Consider the following 14333-nt stretch of genomic DNA (forward strand, 5'->3'; position numbering starts at 1 on the left):
CTAGATGCTGACTGAGGACTCTCTCCTGTGACCTCAGCTCTTCTCCATTCACACAAGGATATAGAAGCTCTGTGCCAGTGTGTTCTTAAGGCCACTGAATTGAGGAGTCAGGTTCCAGTCTGAGTCTGTTTGACTCGGGGACAAACCCTTAAACCCCACCTGGATCCACGAAGCTATGCAGATATGAAGCACAGTAGCTTAGCAGCCCAATCTGTTCTGTGGCTTTGTGTCATCACAAAAGTGAAAGAATCAGTTCAAGGAAGGTGGTGGAGCCTGGTGGGCAGGGACCAGGGAGGAAGTACAGGCAGGTCTTGTGACAGTGGGCTGAACGGGGGTGGCAGGACCTGGGGGTCCCCGTCTGATCCCCTTCTCACCTTGCTGGGGGTGGGTGGCACCTGGGAGCGCCCACCTGGGAACTTCTTAAACCCTCATTATGGTGGCTGGTGTTGAACTCACAAGCTTCCCTCAAGAGCTACGATGGATCAATGCCCATGTTCACATCTGGAGAAGTTCAACAGCCCATCAGCAGCCACAGGGAAGGGTAATTTCCTTTCAATATAGTTCAAGTTTTTAGTTAATGAGCTTTTCAAGGTGCAAACTCAGATTGCTTGGGGGTATGTGTGTCTTTGTAGTGTTTTTGAAGGAATCACTAGGGGCACGGAATAATGAAGTGAAAATAAAGAAGCTGTTAAATCACTCAACCATGAATCAAGATGGTCCATCAGAGAATGAGCTCCATCCTCTCTGTGGGCAGCCCGCATTAAACCAAAGAATTGTTTAGATATGAAGGGTTTTGTTTGGTCAGTTATCAAGCCTAAGAGAGTTCCTAGTTACACTGAATCATGTAAAATGATGAAGATTATCATCTGGTGCTGCTTGCAATGGAAAGAAACCATTCATAAATTCTTCCTGTTAGCCAACCAAGGAGAACAGTAACTGCCTTGGCTTCCTAGTAATAATTTTGCTTTATGTCTTTTGTGTTAACGTTCTGGAAAAATAGTCAGTCTTACCAGACTACATAAACTAACCCCAAACATCACTGACACATTTGGGCTGAATGATATTCAGAACCTACTCCATCCTGAGATGCCATCCCCGTGCTCCGGACAGTGGGAACACTCGTAACAGCTACTTAACTCAGAAGTTGACAGGTCGCGACCGGGTCTCAGCCACTGAAATGATGTCACTGTACTTGGTGAGGCCTTGAGGAATTCTGTGTCCCATTTCTCTGGTTCTTTTGTGCCAGGGTCATCTGGGGGTGCTGCACCCTGTATTCCCTCCCCACCCCCTGTAGCCAGGCTCCTGTGTCCCTGATGTAGAAGCTGAGAGTGACATCTCCCAGGCCACCATAGCCTCCCCAAAGCCAGGCCAGCACACCAGGAACTCTCAGCATTACAGGTCTGGGCTTCTCCTGCCTTCTGGAATCTTCACTCCTCAGCTTCTGAGCCCTGATTTTCTTGGTTTTCCTCTGAACTCACTGGTGGAGAGTACTGGTCTCCCTTCTCTTCTCAGCTCTAGGTACATGTTATCTCTCTGTCATCCAGGTTGGGTCTTTAATTACATTTCTAGGACATTGACTCTCCACCTGCCTTGAACATAGACTTATCCCCAGCATCCCAGGCTCCCCAACATCTTCACGCGTCATCTCCAGCTGGGGTCTGATGAGCCTGTCTCAACAAAGAAGGCCAGAAGAGAGCCCATGATTGCCTCCCAGCCCACACTGTCCTCCCTCTCAACCCTCCCCTCTCAGTAAGTGACTCACTTGCCCAACCAAAAACCTAACAGAGATGCCGGGTTATTCTCTCTCCATCATGACCCCCAAACCCAATCCATTCAACTGCTCTGCCTCCACATGGTGCCAATAGGGCCTCATCTTTCCATTTCTGCTACAGATTGGATACCCAGCTGGACCCCTTAACTGGCTTGATCCTACACACAGCCTCCACATTTGCAGCAAGAGTTACCCTTGGGGAATTCAAACAGGATCATGTCACTGTCACGTCCCCAGCCGCCCAGCTTCCTCATGGCATTTAGCTTTTGCTTCAAGCTCTTCCCTGGCACTTTCTCCACCCATCTCTGTCCCAATGGCTGTCTGTCTCACATCCTTCTCTTACCTCACGCTAATTTTTCTCTTAGTTCATATCACCAGCTCCTATTTCTGTTTTCCTGTGCTTATCATCTGTCTCATCACCAGAATATAAGCTTCGGGAGAACAGAGGCCCTTTGTGTCTTGTCTTCTTCCTGCTGTGTCAGAGCTTGGCATGGGGTGCACATTTGTTAAATACTTGTGGAATGGTTGAGTTCCAAACTTCCTGCCTTTTGCTTTCTATTTCCTGACATCTTTCTGTTTTATCACGTTCTGGTCTGTTAAGTAACATTTTATGACTGTGCACCTTATTCATAAGCACTGTTTTTAAAAGATGCTGCATAGTTAGTGAGTGATTCACTTATTTAAATTCTAGACTTTTAATTGTGGTCTGTAATTCAAATACTGCAGGGGAAGGGAAACTTTGAAATACCCCACCACACATCTCCTGAGGTTTCTACCAGCTCAATGGCACATGTGAATAATAGTCAATATGTGGAGATGGTGCTTATTATCATTTTATGTATTTATTTATTTGGGTCCTGGGAATTGAACTCAGGACCTCATGCTTGCCAGGCAGGTGCTGCACCACTGAGCTAAATGCTCAGCCCCTATTATCATTTTACACGCTTAAGGGTGTTAACTTACCCGAACTCACGACCTTGCGCTTGTCAGGCAGGCGCTTTGCCGCTGAGCTAAATCCCCAGCCCAAGGGTGTTAACTTTTAATTCTCATATAACCCTTTGAGGATGGAATTATTTTGCAAATGGGCCTCATTTTGCAAATAGGCCAAGTGTATTAGTTTCCTACTGCTGTGTAACAAATTACACAAACTGTGTGGCTTAAAACAACCCCCAGTATTAGTTCACGGTTCTGTTGTCAGAAGTCTGGGTGGACTCTGCCTGCTCAGGGTTGCATAAGTCAACATGGAGGTATTGGAGAGGTATCTTGTGTGGGCTTTCTGTCTGGGGAAACCTCACCTGTGTACGCCTGCTAAAGCCAAATCCAAGGCCTCCCCTCCAGGGTGGAACCCAGCTCTTGCTCCTATGACTGCCACATTCTCTGTTCTCTCCCATACCGTCAATGTGCTCCTTCGTATCACCAGCTCCTATTTCTGTTTTCCTGTGCTTATCATAATGTGCCTAACCCCTTCCTCCCGTTCCTCCCATGCTAGGGCCCTTGAGTTTTCCTCCTGCCTCGCTAGCCCCTGCTTTGTACCCACTCTGCCTCCTCCTGCTCACCCCCCATTGCTCCCAAAGTGCAGCACCTGGATTGATTGCCCCCTCTCCTGCAGTGAGCTCCTTGGTCTCCAATTACACAGACTGCATCATATCTCATTTAAGATGCCTTAGATCAAAGAAGCACCATGAAGTTCAAACACTGCTGCTTGAACTCTCAGGCTCCATCATCTTGTTTCAGATGTCCTTTTGCTCTCAGACCCGATACTGCCCTGAGGTGACTGATGGTGTTTCCTGTCTCAACAGCTCTACAGAGCAGCAGGACTCAGAACTCCCCCTCTGGGTCTCCCCATCACCCTGTCTGTGGGAGCCTGTATCAGGGTGTCTTGGTTACTTTTCTCTCGTTGCTGGGACAAAATACCTGACGCCCAAAATTAAGGAAGGAAAGGTTTATTTCGCTTACAGTTTGTGGAGCTTTCAGTCCATACTTGGCAGGTTACAAGGCAGAGCAACATATGGCAGAGGGCTACAGCTCATGGCAGCAGAACACAGCAAAAGCAACAAGCACTAAAAGGGAGGAATGGCCACAAGCAGCCTCTTCCTCTCCCTTACATATACAAACTATCCACCCCAGGACAGGTGAAGCTCTCACACCCATAATCAATCAAACTCTAAAAGCCTGCCCCATGACCACATGAGGCTTTGGGGGGACACCCAGACACAAATCATAACACAGGGTTTACTAGAAAAACAGATATAACAAGATATATGAATGCATAAGAATCTACAAGATTGGCTCACAACAGTCACCCAAGAGTCGGATGAGGAAGCATGCAGAGGGTGTCTGCCCACTGGAGAATAAAGGATCCGGCTCAAGGTCTGGAGCTCACAACAGTGGCCGTGCGAGTCCGTATCAAGAGGCCGATGGTCTGCAATGGGAGGCTGAAGAGTCTACACCGGAAGGTGAAAGGATCTGCTCTGGAAGCTGAAGAGTCTGCGGCAGTCAGGTGACATCCAAGAGAAAGTGAAGACTGGAGCTCCTCCAAAGAAACAGAAGCAGATCCCTCCTTCCTCATTTCCCCTTTATATCATCCAAGCAATGAGCAGGCCTAGGGTGTGCAACTGCTAAACTGATCTAGTTAAGTTTCTCTTAACTAATCTTCTCAAGTTGACACAATCAATCAACCTTCACAGACCCCTCTGTGTTCATGTTATGATATTGCCTGGCACAACACCCCACTCTGCCACACATGCTTGTGCAAATATGAATTTATTCCTAGGGTTGTGCAGTGTCCAACCTGTGCAACTGGGTATTGTTGATTGACTTCACATATGCTTCCTTCATGATATCCAGGCCTAGACATTTGAAACTTTAAACAAGAATGAGACCCCTTAATTTCATGCATTCTTTTCTTGCTACCTCCTCCCTGTGGCAATCACTGTAGTCCTGGGCTTTTCCCCAGCTGGAGACCCAGAAGCCTGTCACTGTGCTAGAAGCAGCCTGTGCTGACACAGGCCTGGGAACCTCCCCTGGGAACCACCATACTGGTCAGAAATGGCTTCCCAGGGTTTTGCTTAGCCCATCAGGACGCTCCTGAGAGTTTGGCCTGGAGTCCATGGCATCCAAATGAGGCTGCTACCCATGGGAGGAGGGACTGTGTGTGGGTCACAGTGGGGTCTGCCTGATGTGCTGTGGCTGAATATGACTTGTCAGCTCTGAAACTTTAAGTGAAATTTAATCTCCATTGTGAATGTTAAAGTAGGGTGCAGGGTGGAGCTTGGACAGGTGATTAGGCCTCTGTCCCCAGGAGGGGTTTGGGTCCATCCATTCAGGACCTCATGGCTACTGGTCGTCTGGAGAGAGGCTGCTGGAAAAGCCAGCTGGATGAGTCTCTTTCAATGTGACGCCCATTGTGACCTTGGGACTCATCACCAGATGTGACGCCTGAACCTTGCACCAGAACCAGGAGCCAAAGCAAATCTCCTTTCTCTCCCGACTTCCCAGTCCATGGTGCTGTGTTCTCAGCAACAGCAAACAGGCTCAGGTGTCGTTGTGGTCGGGATGAGGGAGGTGAGGGTCCGCGTCTCAGCCCATGGACAGGAAGATGCTGGAGGGAGAGAGAGGCCTGAATTTGAGAGCAAAGTCCTAGGGCAGAGGTGAGGCTGGAGAAAGGGGCTCAGATCTGAAATGAAGGGTGAGTTCCCTCAGGTTGGCTCCAGTGAAGGGAAGGCTGTTAAAACCTCTGTTGACCACAAGGCCTTTTTACAGGGGAGCACTGCGCATGGAGGATGAGGGTGGGGTGCAGCTTCATGGGCCTTTTAGGGAAGTGTTCAAGGTGTCATTTAAATCAGTCTGCCCTTCCTTCCTCCCTCCCTCTCTTCCTTCCTTCTTCTTTTTTTCTCTTCAGTCCTGAGGAATTGAACCCAGGGCCTTTGCACTGAGCTACATCTCCATCCCATTTTAAACATCTCCATCCCATTTTTGGGACAGGTCTCATTAAGTTACTGCTTGACCCAATCTGGGCTCAAAGTCAAAATCCTCCTGCTTCAGTCTCCCAGAGTGCTGGGAATATCGGCATGCACCACCATATTTGGCTTCTTTGTTCTTTCCATGATGTAGACTTGATGTAGTTTTAAGAGGTAGATTGCTTTAAGGTTAGGATTTTTATTTACTTCTCAAGTCAACAGGAAGCTGCTCTGCTTTCCCTGTATCTGCAGACTGTGGGAAGAGACATTTGGAGAGAAGTGGGTGTGTGTGCAAACATGTTTAGAAAGTCCCTGGTGGGGACTTGCCTGGTTTAGGAACATGGGCTTGAAACCAGGTGGCCTGTGCTAGTTTGGGGCCTCTGCTCTTAGACGGGGTCGGGGGCTGCTCCTGCCTTCCACACAGGGCTACACTCAGGACCAGAGGCCTTACCCTCTTGCAAGTGGTTTGGGGAGCTACTGTCTGTGTAGACACTCTTCAGTGTGAACCACCAGTCTTTGTAAGAATTCCGTGACATGCTGGCACTTGTGTCTTCACACTGCAATCTCCTTAGAAGTGAGACTTTTTTTTAAAAATTCAGTGAAACTTTTTATTTTTTTATGGTACCAGGAATTGAACCCAGGTCCTCACAGATGCTCACAGATGCAAGCACTTTCGCACTGAGCTACATCCTCAGCCCAGTCTCATTTTTTATGGTGTTATTTTCTTTGGAGAAAAAAACATGAAGATGTTACAGAGTGTCTTCAAACTAGCAATGTTTAAGATGTCATGTTTGATCCCTTTCTGGTCTAATATGCAGGCAGGAGCCAGCTGAAAGAATCTGCTCTAGAAACTTCCACCTTACATCTTGGGGGAGGGCTTGTGAGCCCATGTGCCGTCATGAATGCCCTGTTTACCAGTGTGTCAGGGCTGGCCTCCTTCTGCTCGCATTCACATCCTTTCCCCATTTCCAGTCCAGATGAGAACAGCTGAGGAACAGAAGGTCCCTGAAGAACTGAGACTCACTCATGCAGCAATGTAAGGGGACGACATGGTCCCGTGGACCCTCCATGGCCATAGCTCAAATTGCTGTTTTGGGAAAACGCCTGACTATGGGGTTAAGAATGCCCTGGAATGTTCTAGAAGGTTCATTATAATGGCATTGTTGTGGAAGAAAATACTGTGAAGTGGCAGGAGGGTGTGGCTTTGTTTCCCAACTAGTTCAGATTTCTTTCATCCCTGATGTTATTTCTTTCAATTATTAATTCTCTCCCCAGTTGTCACAGGGTTTAATGAGTTGACTGAAGAACAGTCTTCATGAACCGGTAGCGCACGCCTGCAATCCCAGCACTGTGGAGGCTGAGGTACGAGGATCTTTGTGAGTTCGAGGCCAGCCTAGGTTACAAAGTGAGCTCAAGGCCAGCCTGAACTGCACAGCGAGACCCTGTCTCAAAAGACAAAAAAAAAAAAAAAAAAAAAAAAAAAAAAAAAAAAAAAAAAAAAAAAAAAAAAAAAAAAAAAAAAGAACAGTCTTCATACATAGGGGAAAGGCTGATTTGCCCAATATAGGACAAACAAACAACCTTGGCCCCTGCTTTAGAATCCCTGCAGAGCTCCTGGTCAAGGCGTTTCCCTCGTGGGCTGTTGCACCCTGGTTGCTGAGACCCTGTCCCTTGTGGAGGATGTGAGATGCGCTTCAGTCCATGCTTGGGGCTGTAGCCCTAGCCCTGCCCTCGCTGTCACCCTAAACAAAACATACTGCAGTGAACTTCAAGGCAAAGATATTCCAGAAAACCAACAGGCTTTGCAGTTTGCTGGAAAACGAGCAAACGAACGTGCAAACAAACAGAAGTAAAACAAACAAACAAAAAAATTTGAGAATACAAAGATTTGACCAAATAGCCACAATGCTACAGCTTCAACAGGGAGCTCAAAACACTGGCTTTCATCTGATGGGAAATGTTCTGATTTCCTGATAAACAATCTGAGCTATAAAATAAGGAATGAGTACTTTTCCCCCGGAGATGAATCCAGCTGCAAATGGGGATAAGTCCTCTGGTCCCTCCAAGACAAAGACGACTGGGATACAGCTCTGCACCCACCAGGCTCCCCTGGGTCTCTGTCCTCCTCCCAAATGAAATATCCTTATTTGCTCATAACCTTTCGGGCATCAGAATGAGATCTGCATAGCGGTGGGTACTAAATCAAAACAGGCTTTCGGGGCACCGATATTCAACGTGGTCTTGGGTGTGTCACCCTCCAGAAGCTACCAGTTAGCTGGATGCAGTCGTAGCAGTGCTTAGTGGCTTCTCGAGAGGCTACTAAGCCGCTCTCTGGAGCTTCTCATAATTGAAAAATGCTTCAAGTGGCGGAAGAGAGCCCCGCCCTCTGCATCATTCAAAAGAGAACTGGGCAACTCCTACTGCTTGCATGTAAACACTCAACAACAGTTTTCAAAAGTCAGAGGGCTACACCTTCATCCGAGCACATTGGGAGGCGCTGATTTTAGACCCCTTGAATTTTTTAGATCAGAGGAGATGCAGGAAAGAGCCTGCACTGAAGTGCAAGGCACTTCGAGCATTCGCAGGGCAGAGCAAACCCAGATGCCTGAGAAAATTAGCCAGCGTCTTGCCCTTTCCCTCTCTGCACTTTGCAACACACGACACAGTTTCAGTATGTATTTGACGTTGAAATGCTCATGAGATGCATGCATTTTATTTTCCAGTTGTTCCCAAGTCCCCTTAACGAGGCATTTCCCCAGTGCAGCCAATCCCTCGGTGACAGGCATATGGGGTCAGGCAGGCTGTTCATTCCGGAAGGGCGGCAGAGACCCTGGGAACCGGACTAGCCCAGCTCACAAGTATGAAGAGAATGTCGGGAGAGGAAGTGGCCGCTCTGAGTCAGCATGAGTCATCTCGTCCCAATGAGAATGTAGGCTGAGGTGTGTGCGCCTTTTTTTTTTTTTTTTTTTTGGGTCTTAATCGTGTGGACATCATTGGGAATGGGGAGAACTAAGTGACTGTACGGTAGCTGCTTTTTAAGTTTCAAAGCAATACAGCAGCTGTGCCTGAGCCTGTGCAAGCCTGGGGACGGTCACAGGATAGTTCCTGAGAAGGTGGAGCCTTCAGCTTCTCCCTGGTGAGTATGTTTCTGACATTTTCCCACGACTTCTGCATGTGCCGCAGGGTCTGAGCTGTGTCAAAGCTGTCCTGTCCTTGAGTGGACACTGCGTTTCGTTTAGATTTTGCAGATCTGTAATTTTAGCAAAGTGTCTCCATCTGCCTTCACCCCCAGAGTGGCTGTTTAAACTCGGCTCCGGGGAGTTGTCTAGCCGTTCAGTGGGGAAGCGTGGGTGCTTTCTGCACTCTGCGTTGTCTTGGAACAGATGGCAGAGATAGCAGTTCTTGTCTGGAAAATGAGCCGCCCGGGACTCCTTTCCAGAAGCCAACGCAAAGCTCTGCGACGGAGGTGGGTGAAATTGTGCTAACCCAGGGCCGCTGAGGTTGAGAGAGCTTCCGCTTTTTAGCGGTGGAGGAAAGAGCCCTAAGCCCTTTCTGGCCGCCTGGTCTGAGTGGTCCGGTCTGAGCTACCCGACTTCCTGGCTTCGGTGCCAGAGATACAAAGGCGAGGCAGAACTTTGGCTTCTTTTACCAAGTGTGCGTGAACCGCGCCAGGAGCTCGTTTTATATTCTTTCCTTTCCCTGAAGGCTGAAAGCCACACATGGTGGCAAAAATCAGAATGAAAAGTATTTGGGGGGCTAGGACGGAGGACGAGGAGGAGGAAGGCTGAGGATGGGGTTGTCTGGAGTGGTTGAAGTCAGACCTGACTCTGGTGGCTGTTTCTTCTCCGAGTTACTATTCTGATGGAGGTTCGCTTTACTGTGAAGTAAAATACAGGAAACACGTTTTTAAATGTTCTGGTTACTGTAAATGAAACGGTTAAAATGTCATAAATACTTTATGATAAATATTTTTTTAAAAATTTGCTTAAAAAGCAGCACCCCAGCCAGCAGGGCATGACAGGGAGATTTTTTGGTGCCGGCATTTGAGTGTGCGGGCTTCCTGGGGTAATAATGAGTCAGCACTGCTTTCTATAATTGGAACGGCTCTGATCAACCCCAGAGAATAGCAGGGGTCCCCCAGCCCCCCAGGGCTTGGCCGTGCGGTCTTCGTTCCAATCAGCGTTGCATGTCACTGCTGCTCTGGGGACCAGCCCTCAGCTCTGTGCCAGCTCCCGTAGGCTTTGCTAAGGGCTCCGTCTCTGTGTCAGGAAGGATGTGTTTGGCGTTCTCGGCATTTCCTTTGGCTCCTGTTGATGACTTTTAGGTTCTGCCTTGAGGAACTGGTTGAACACAGTTTGTTCAATGAAAAATCCACCGTTTAGGCAAGGTCAGGGAGCTCAGCGCTGCCGCTGCCTCCGGCATGCTGCGCTGACGCTCTGCCTCCTAGTCCCAGGTGCCCGAGGACTGGACAGGAGGATCGGGGGAGGCTGTGAACTTTAAAGCTGGCCTCCTACTAGTCACAGGCCTAGTGGGAAGATTCCAGGTTCCAAGGGGAAAACTTCCCCCATCACCTCACTCTTCTTAGAAACACAGTGAGGGAAACGTTGAAAGAATTAAAAAAAAAAGCTGGGGCTGCCGGTGGGCGGTTCAGGGGCCCCCGTGGGCCTCTGTCCTCTTCTAGTTCTGTTTGTCTGCTCAGGATTGTTTTTCTGAGTTTAGATAACCTGGGTGGGGTCCACCCTCCGGATCACAGGCCCTGCCACACCCTGAGGCCACAAACCTTGGATGGCGCCATTCGAGGGAGGCTCAGCCCCAGGAGGATGGGGGCTCCAGCGCATGCCTCCAGCTGCCACTCAGGGTGGCCAAGCTCAGGGAGTTGGTATCTGCCCAGCGCTCAGAGCCGGCCGATGTAGAAGGGTGCCATGCATATTGGTTACTTGGTCCTCAGTCATCTGGGCTGGAGCCCTGGGTTGGTTAGATCATTTAAAAGAAGGATCTGGCTCTTCCAAGGTCAGCAGGGCATGTTCCCAGAGGCTGAGAATCAGTTCCGCAGGACAGACACCAGCTCTTCCCAAGGTGGCAGGCCAGCCCTGGGTGTCTCCTGGTGAGTCACCTTTGTGAGTGCCAGAGAAATGCCACCTTCATGGAGATGAGAGTCACAAAGGCCAACTGCAGCTCACAGTGAGTCCAAGGTTGTGTGCACCACGCCCTGGTTTCCATCCTGGAGAAGGCGCTGGTCCCTGGACAGGTCCCCAGGGTGGAGCCTGCCACTGGGTCGCAGATCGCAAGCTCTCTTTGGAGGGCTGGGAAAGGGTTTTGAGCCAGCTGCTTTTGGTCTGGACATTGGCTGTGTTCTTTCACGGAGGTTTCAGGCAGCTGAATGGATTCTGGGAACTGGGTTACCTCTCACATGAGAAATAAGCTGGGGCAGAGGGAACCAACACGATCATGTTTGCCAGTAGGAGAAGTCACTGAACAAGGCCAGAAGCAAAGTTACTGAGGGGACGAAACCGGGGCATGTCTGAACGGGGTCTGACAACTGCCAGAGGGGCCAATCTTGCATGGTTACAGGCCATGGGTAAAGAAGGGCATACTCCATGGCAGAAACTAGCATGTAGTCTAAAAGGACATCTACTGTAAAAAGAAAATGCCCTCAGTTTGGTAATATCAGGAAGTTGCCCAGGGTCCTATTGTCATGGTGCCCTCTACCCAGGGAACAGCTGGTTGGTTAGCGATCCTGCCTTCCGCTTTCTCCGTGTCACGGTGGGACCTGGGCTGTCAGCACCTCCTGCCTAGCTGTGTCCCCACCCCTGACAGCCATGGGGAGCATTCAGCCCTGGGCAGGGCAAGTTCCTTAAATTCTCAGTGTCCCACCCTCCTCATTGTGAAATGAGGATTATAACTGCACCAGCCCTGTGACACTGGTGAGTTTGTGGTTAGTACACAAATTACGGGAGACGCCATGACTGTGAGGAACAAATTCACTTGTCCAGAGGTGGAACTGGGCTCCTTGGTATCTCCATAGGTCTCCCTGTCTTGGGGAATCCAAGAGTTGATTCTCTGCCTCTGGAGCGAGCCTCCTCCTGAGTCACAAGCCCAGGACAAATCTTGCCTTCACAGAGAATTGGTCAGTAGGCAAAGAAGGAATGTTCCTTGGTCGTCTCTGCAGCAGCTCAGGTTCTACATGTCACTGTCACCAGCATCATGACAGAGGGACAGCTCCCATTTTGTTCAGACCCAAGCACATGGTGGTAACTTCCCCACGTGTCCCCAGGAAGCTCCCCTGCCTCATCCCAAGTCCTAGGATTCTCACACACAGCAGCCGCGTCCCAGATGCACAGGTGACGGGGGTCCCATGAGGCCACGCAGCACAGGACAAACAGGAGGCGCAGGTGACCGCAGCAGGGCTTGTGTGTAACCCACGCGGGCAGGCAGCGGGCCGGAAGCCTGGCTGCCGGCTGGGCCCGCTCCTGCAGGGGGCGCAGCTCCTTCTGTGTGAGCCGCCCAGATCCTGGTTATTTGAAAATCATCACAATACAGGGAGGTGACTCATAGTGAAAAAGTTAGGTAAGAGACATTTAAAACTAGACCGGGCTGAGCATGGCACGGCCCCCGCTCGCCAATTCCAAAGGTCGCACATGAGTGCACAGTGCTCTGAAGGCAAAGCCTCCGCCCAGCCCGCGGTCCTGTGGATGGCTATGTCGCACGGTGCTGCCTGTCAAACAGAAACTTCGGGTCCTCTACGTCCCCACTCTCAACCAATAGGCTTTCAGGGCTGAAACTGCAAGTGCTGATGGGCTGTAGATGGTGTGTGTGTGTGTGTGTGTGTTGGGGGTGGGGTGTCCTGGCAGCTGTCACTCATGATACGACCCTAAAGATCCCTCTCTGCCCGCTTGGCTGGGCCTGGGAGTCAGGAACTCAGGGCCCTAATGGTTCTGGAAGCTTCTGGGGCTCACAGAGCTCAGGCAAGGAAAAGCCAACAACAGCTTGGCCGGAAGTTGGGCCCACAGGAAGGAGGAGTGGGCCTGGCTGCTCTCGGAGGATTCCTTCTGATGAAAAATAGATGCTACTGCATCTGCTGTGATCAGAAGAGCTAAGGGTGGTGGCAGATCTTACCACTGTGGTTTTTCTGCTTATCTTCTGCTTTCCACACTGATTACCCTGGAAGTGAGCGCTTCTGCCCTTCCCCCGCCTGGCCTCTTAAAATTTTGTCATCCTGAAAATAATGGAATTTTCAATGACAGCAGGAAACATCACTTTAGCTCCTCTCATTGGACAACTGACAACGTATGTGAGGGATGCACCGGCTTCTCTGCATTCAGCCAGATATAAAGGTAAATTTATAAAATAGGAGCAAACTCCAGGAAGAGTCAGGCTTATGCGCTCTCACACAGAAAAAGGGTTCTGCTCCCTTCTCTGCACTTTTCTCAGAAAGGAGGCAAGTTGTACAGGGCAAGGTCAAAGGCAGCCAGCTCATCCATCTTCTTGCTCTGACATTCTGAGCACTGGCTTTCTTCTGCCAACTTGTGTTAGGTTTTCAAGGAGGCTGCTGGGGCTCCACCCATCACCTCTGCATTCCAGACAGGGGCAAGGAGGGAAGGAGGAAGAAAGAGGTTAAGCCTATCTATGTTAGGTCCTTGGTGGATTAAGAGCAAACTCTCCTGGGAAACCCACAGCATCCTTATGGGTCCTTTGGCCCTGGCTGTGCTGACAGGTAACAGGGGATGTGAATGTTTCTGCTCCTCAGCCACTGAGCGGCTGAATTATGTGAACAGACCCCACGACCTCGGAGCCAGGAGTCACATGGTGCTGTGCCCCATGGCACCTGGGCACTGACGACGGCCCTCCAGGATGGCTGGGCTGATGTCTGTTTCACCAGTGAGACCTCGCCCACCCCTCATCCCTATCCCGGGGACCTCAGCACCTCCCTTTACCCTGCGCCCCGTGCTCCTCATCTGGACAGTGTGGGTGACAGGGATGGAGTCTGTAGGACAGACTCCATCTGTGGGTCCTCTGTGCAAAGGCCCCACAACGGAGCCAGCATCAGTGCCACCCAGTGAGCAGGACAGTGTTGGGTTGTCCCTGTCATTTATCAATAAACAATACATATTTCCTAAATGTGCCAGGTGTGGCAGCACATGACAGGAATTCCATCACTGGGGAGGCTGAGGCAGGAAGAGTGTCGCAAATTTGAGGCCAGACTGGGTTATGGTATATAGTGAGTTTGGGGCCAGCCTGAACTACACAGTGAGGCCCTATCTCTTTGGTTCTTTTTCCATACTTCTGGTTATTCTTACAAGTGGACCTAGTCACTGAGGAGTCAAGTGTCCACAGTCATACCCTTAGGATGGAGAATACTATCTAATACAGATTCAGCTGGAATGACTTCTGGTTGCCTGCCTCATGTCCATTCTCCTCTGCTTCCTGTGTTTTCAACAATAACCTCTGTGTTGCCAAGGACAGCAGTGTTTCCCATTAAAAATTGGGTTTCTCAGGCTCCTTTACAGATAGGATGGTCAATAAAAGATTTAGACTGGAAGGGTCTGCTGGAGATTCAGAGAAAGCTCTTTAAAAGAAACAAACATTTAGGAGACTTAATTAAC

At 49.8% G+C, this 14333-nt stretch overlaps 1 long non-coding RNA gene across 1 annotated transcript; it reads left to right on the forward strand.

The window, feature by feature from the left end:
- The first annotated feature begins 286 nt into the window (after positions 1-286).
- On the forward strand, positions 287-782 carry LOC102030297. The gene is made up of 2 exons (XR_263458.1): positions 287-541; positions 633-782. It is a non-coding gene; the product is annotated as an uncharacterized LOC102030297 (long non-coding RNA).
- Positions 783-14333: the final 13551 nt, after the last annotated feature.

This window comes from Chinchilla lanigera, unplaced genomic scaffold (assembly GCF_000276665.1).
Source record: "Chinchilla lanigera isolate Chin_1 unplaced genomic scaffold, ChiLan1.0 scaffold00069, whole genome shotgun sequence".
Classification (NCBI taxonomy): domain Eukaryota; kingdom Metazoa; phylum Chordata; class Mammalia; order Rodentia; family Chinchillidae; genus Chinchilla; species Chinchilla lanigera.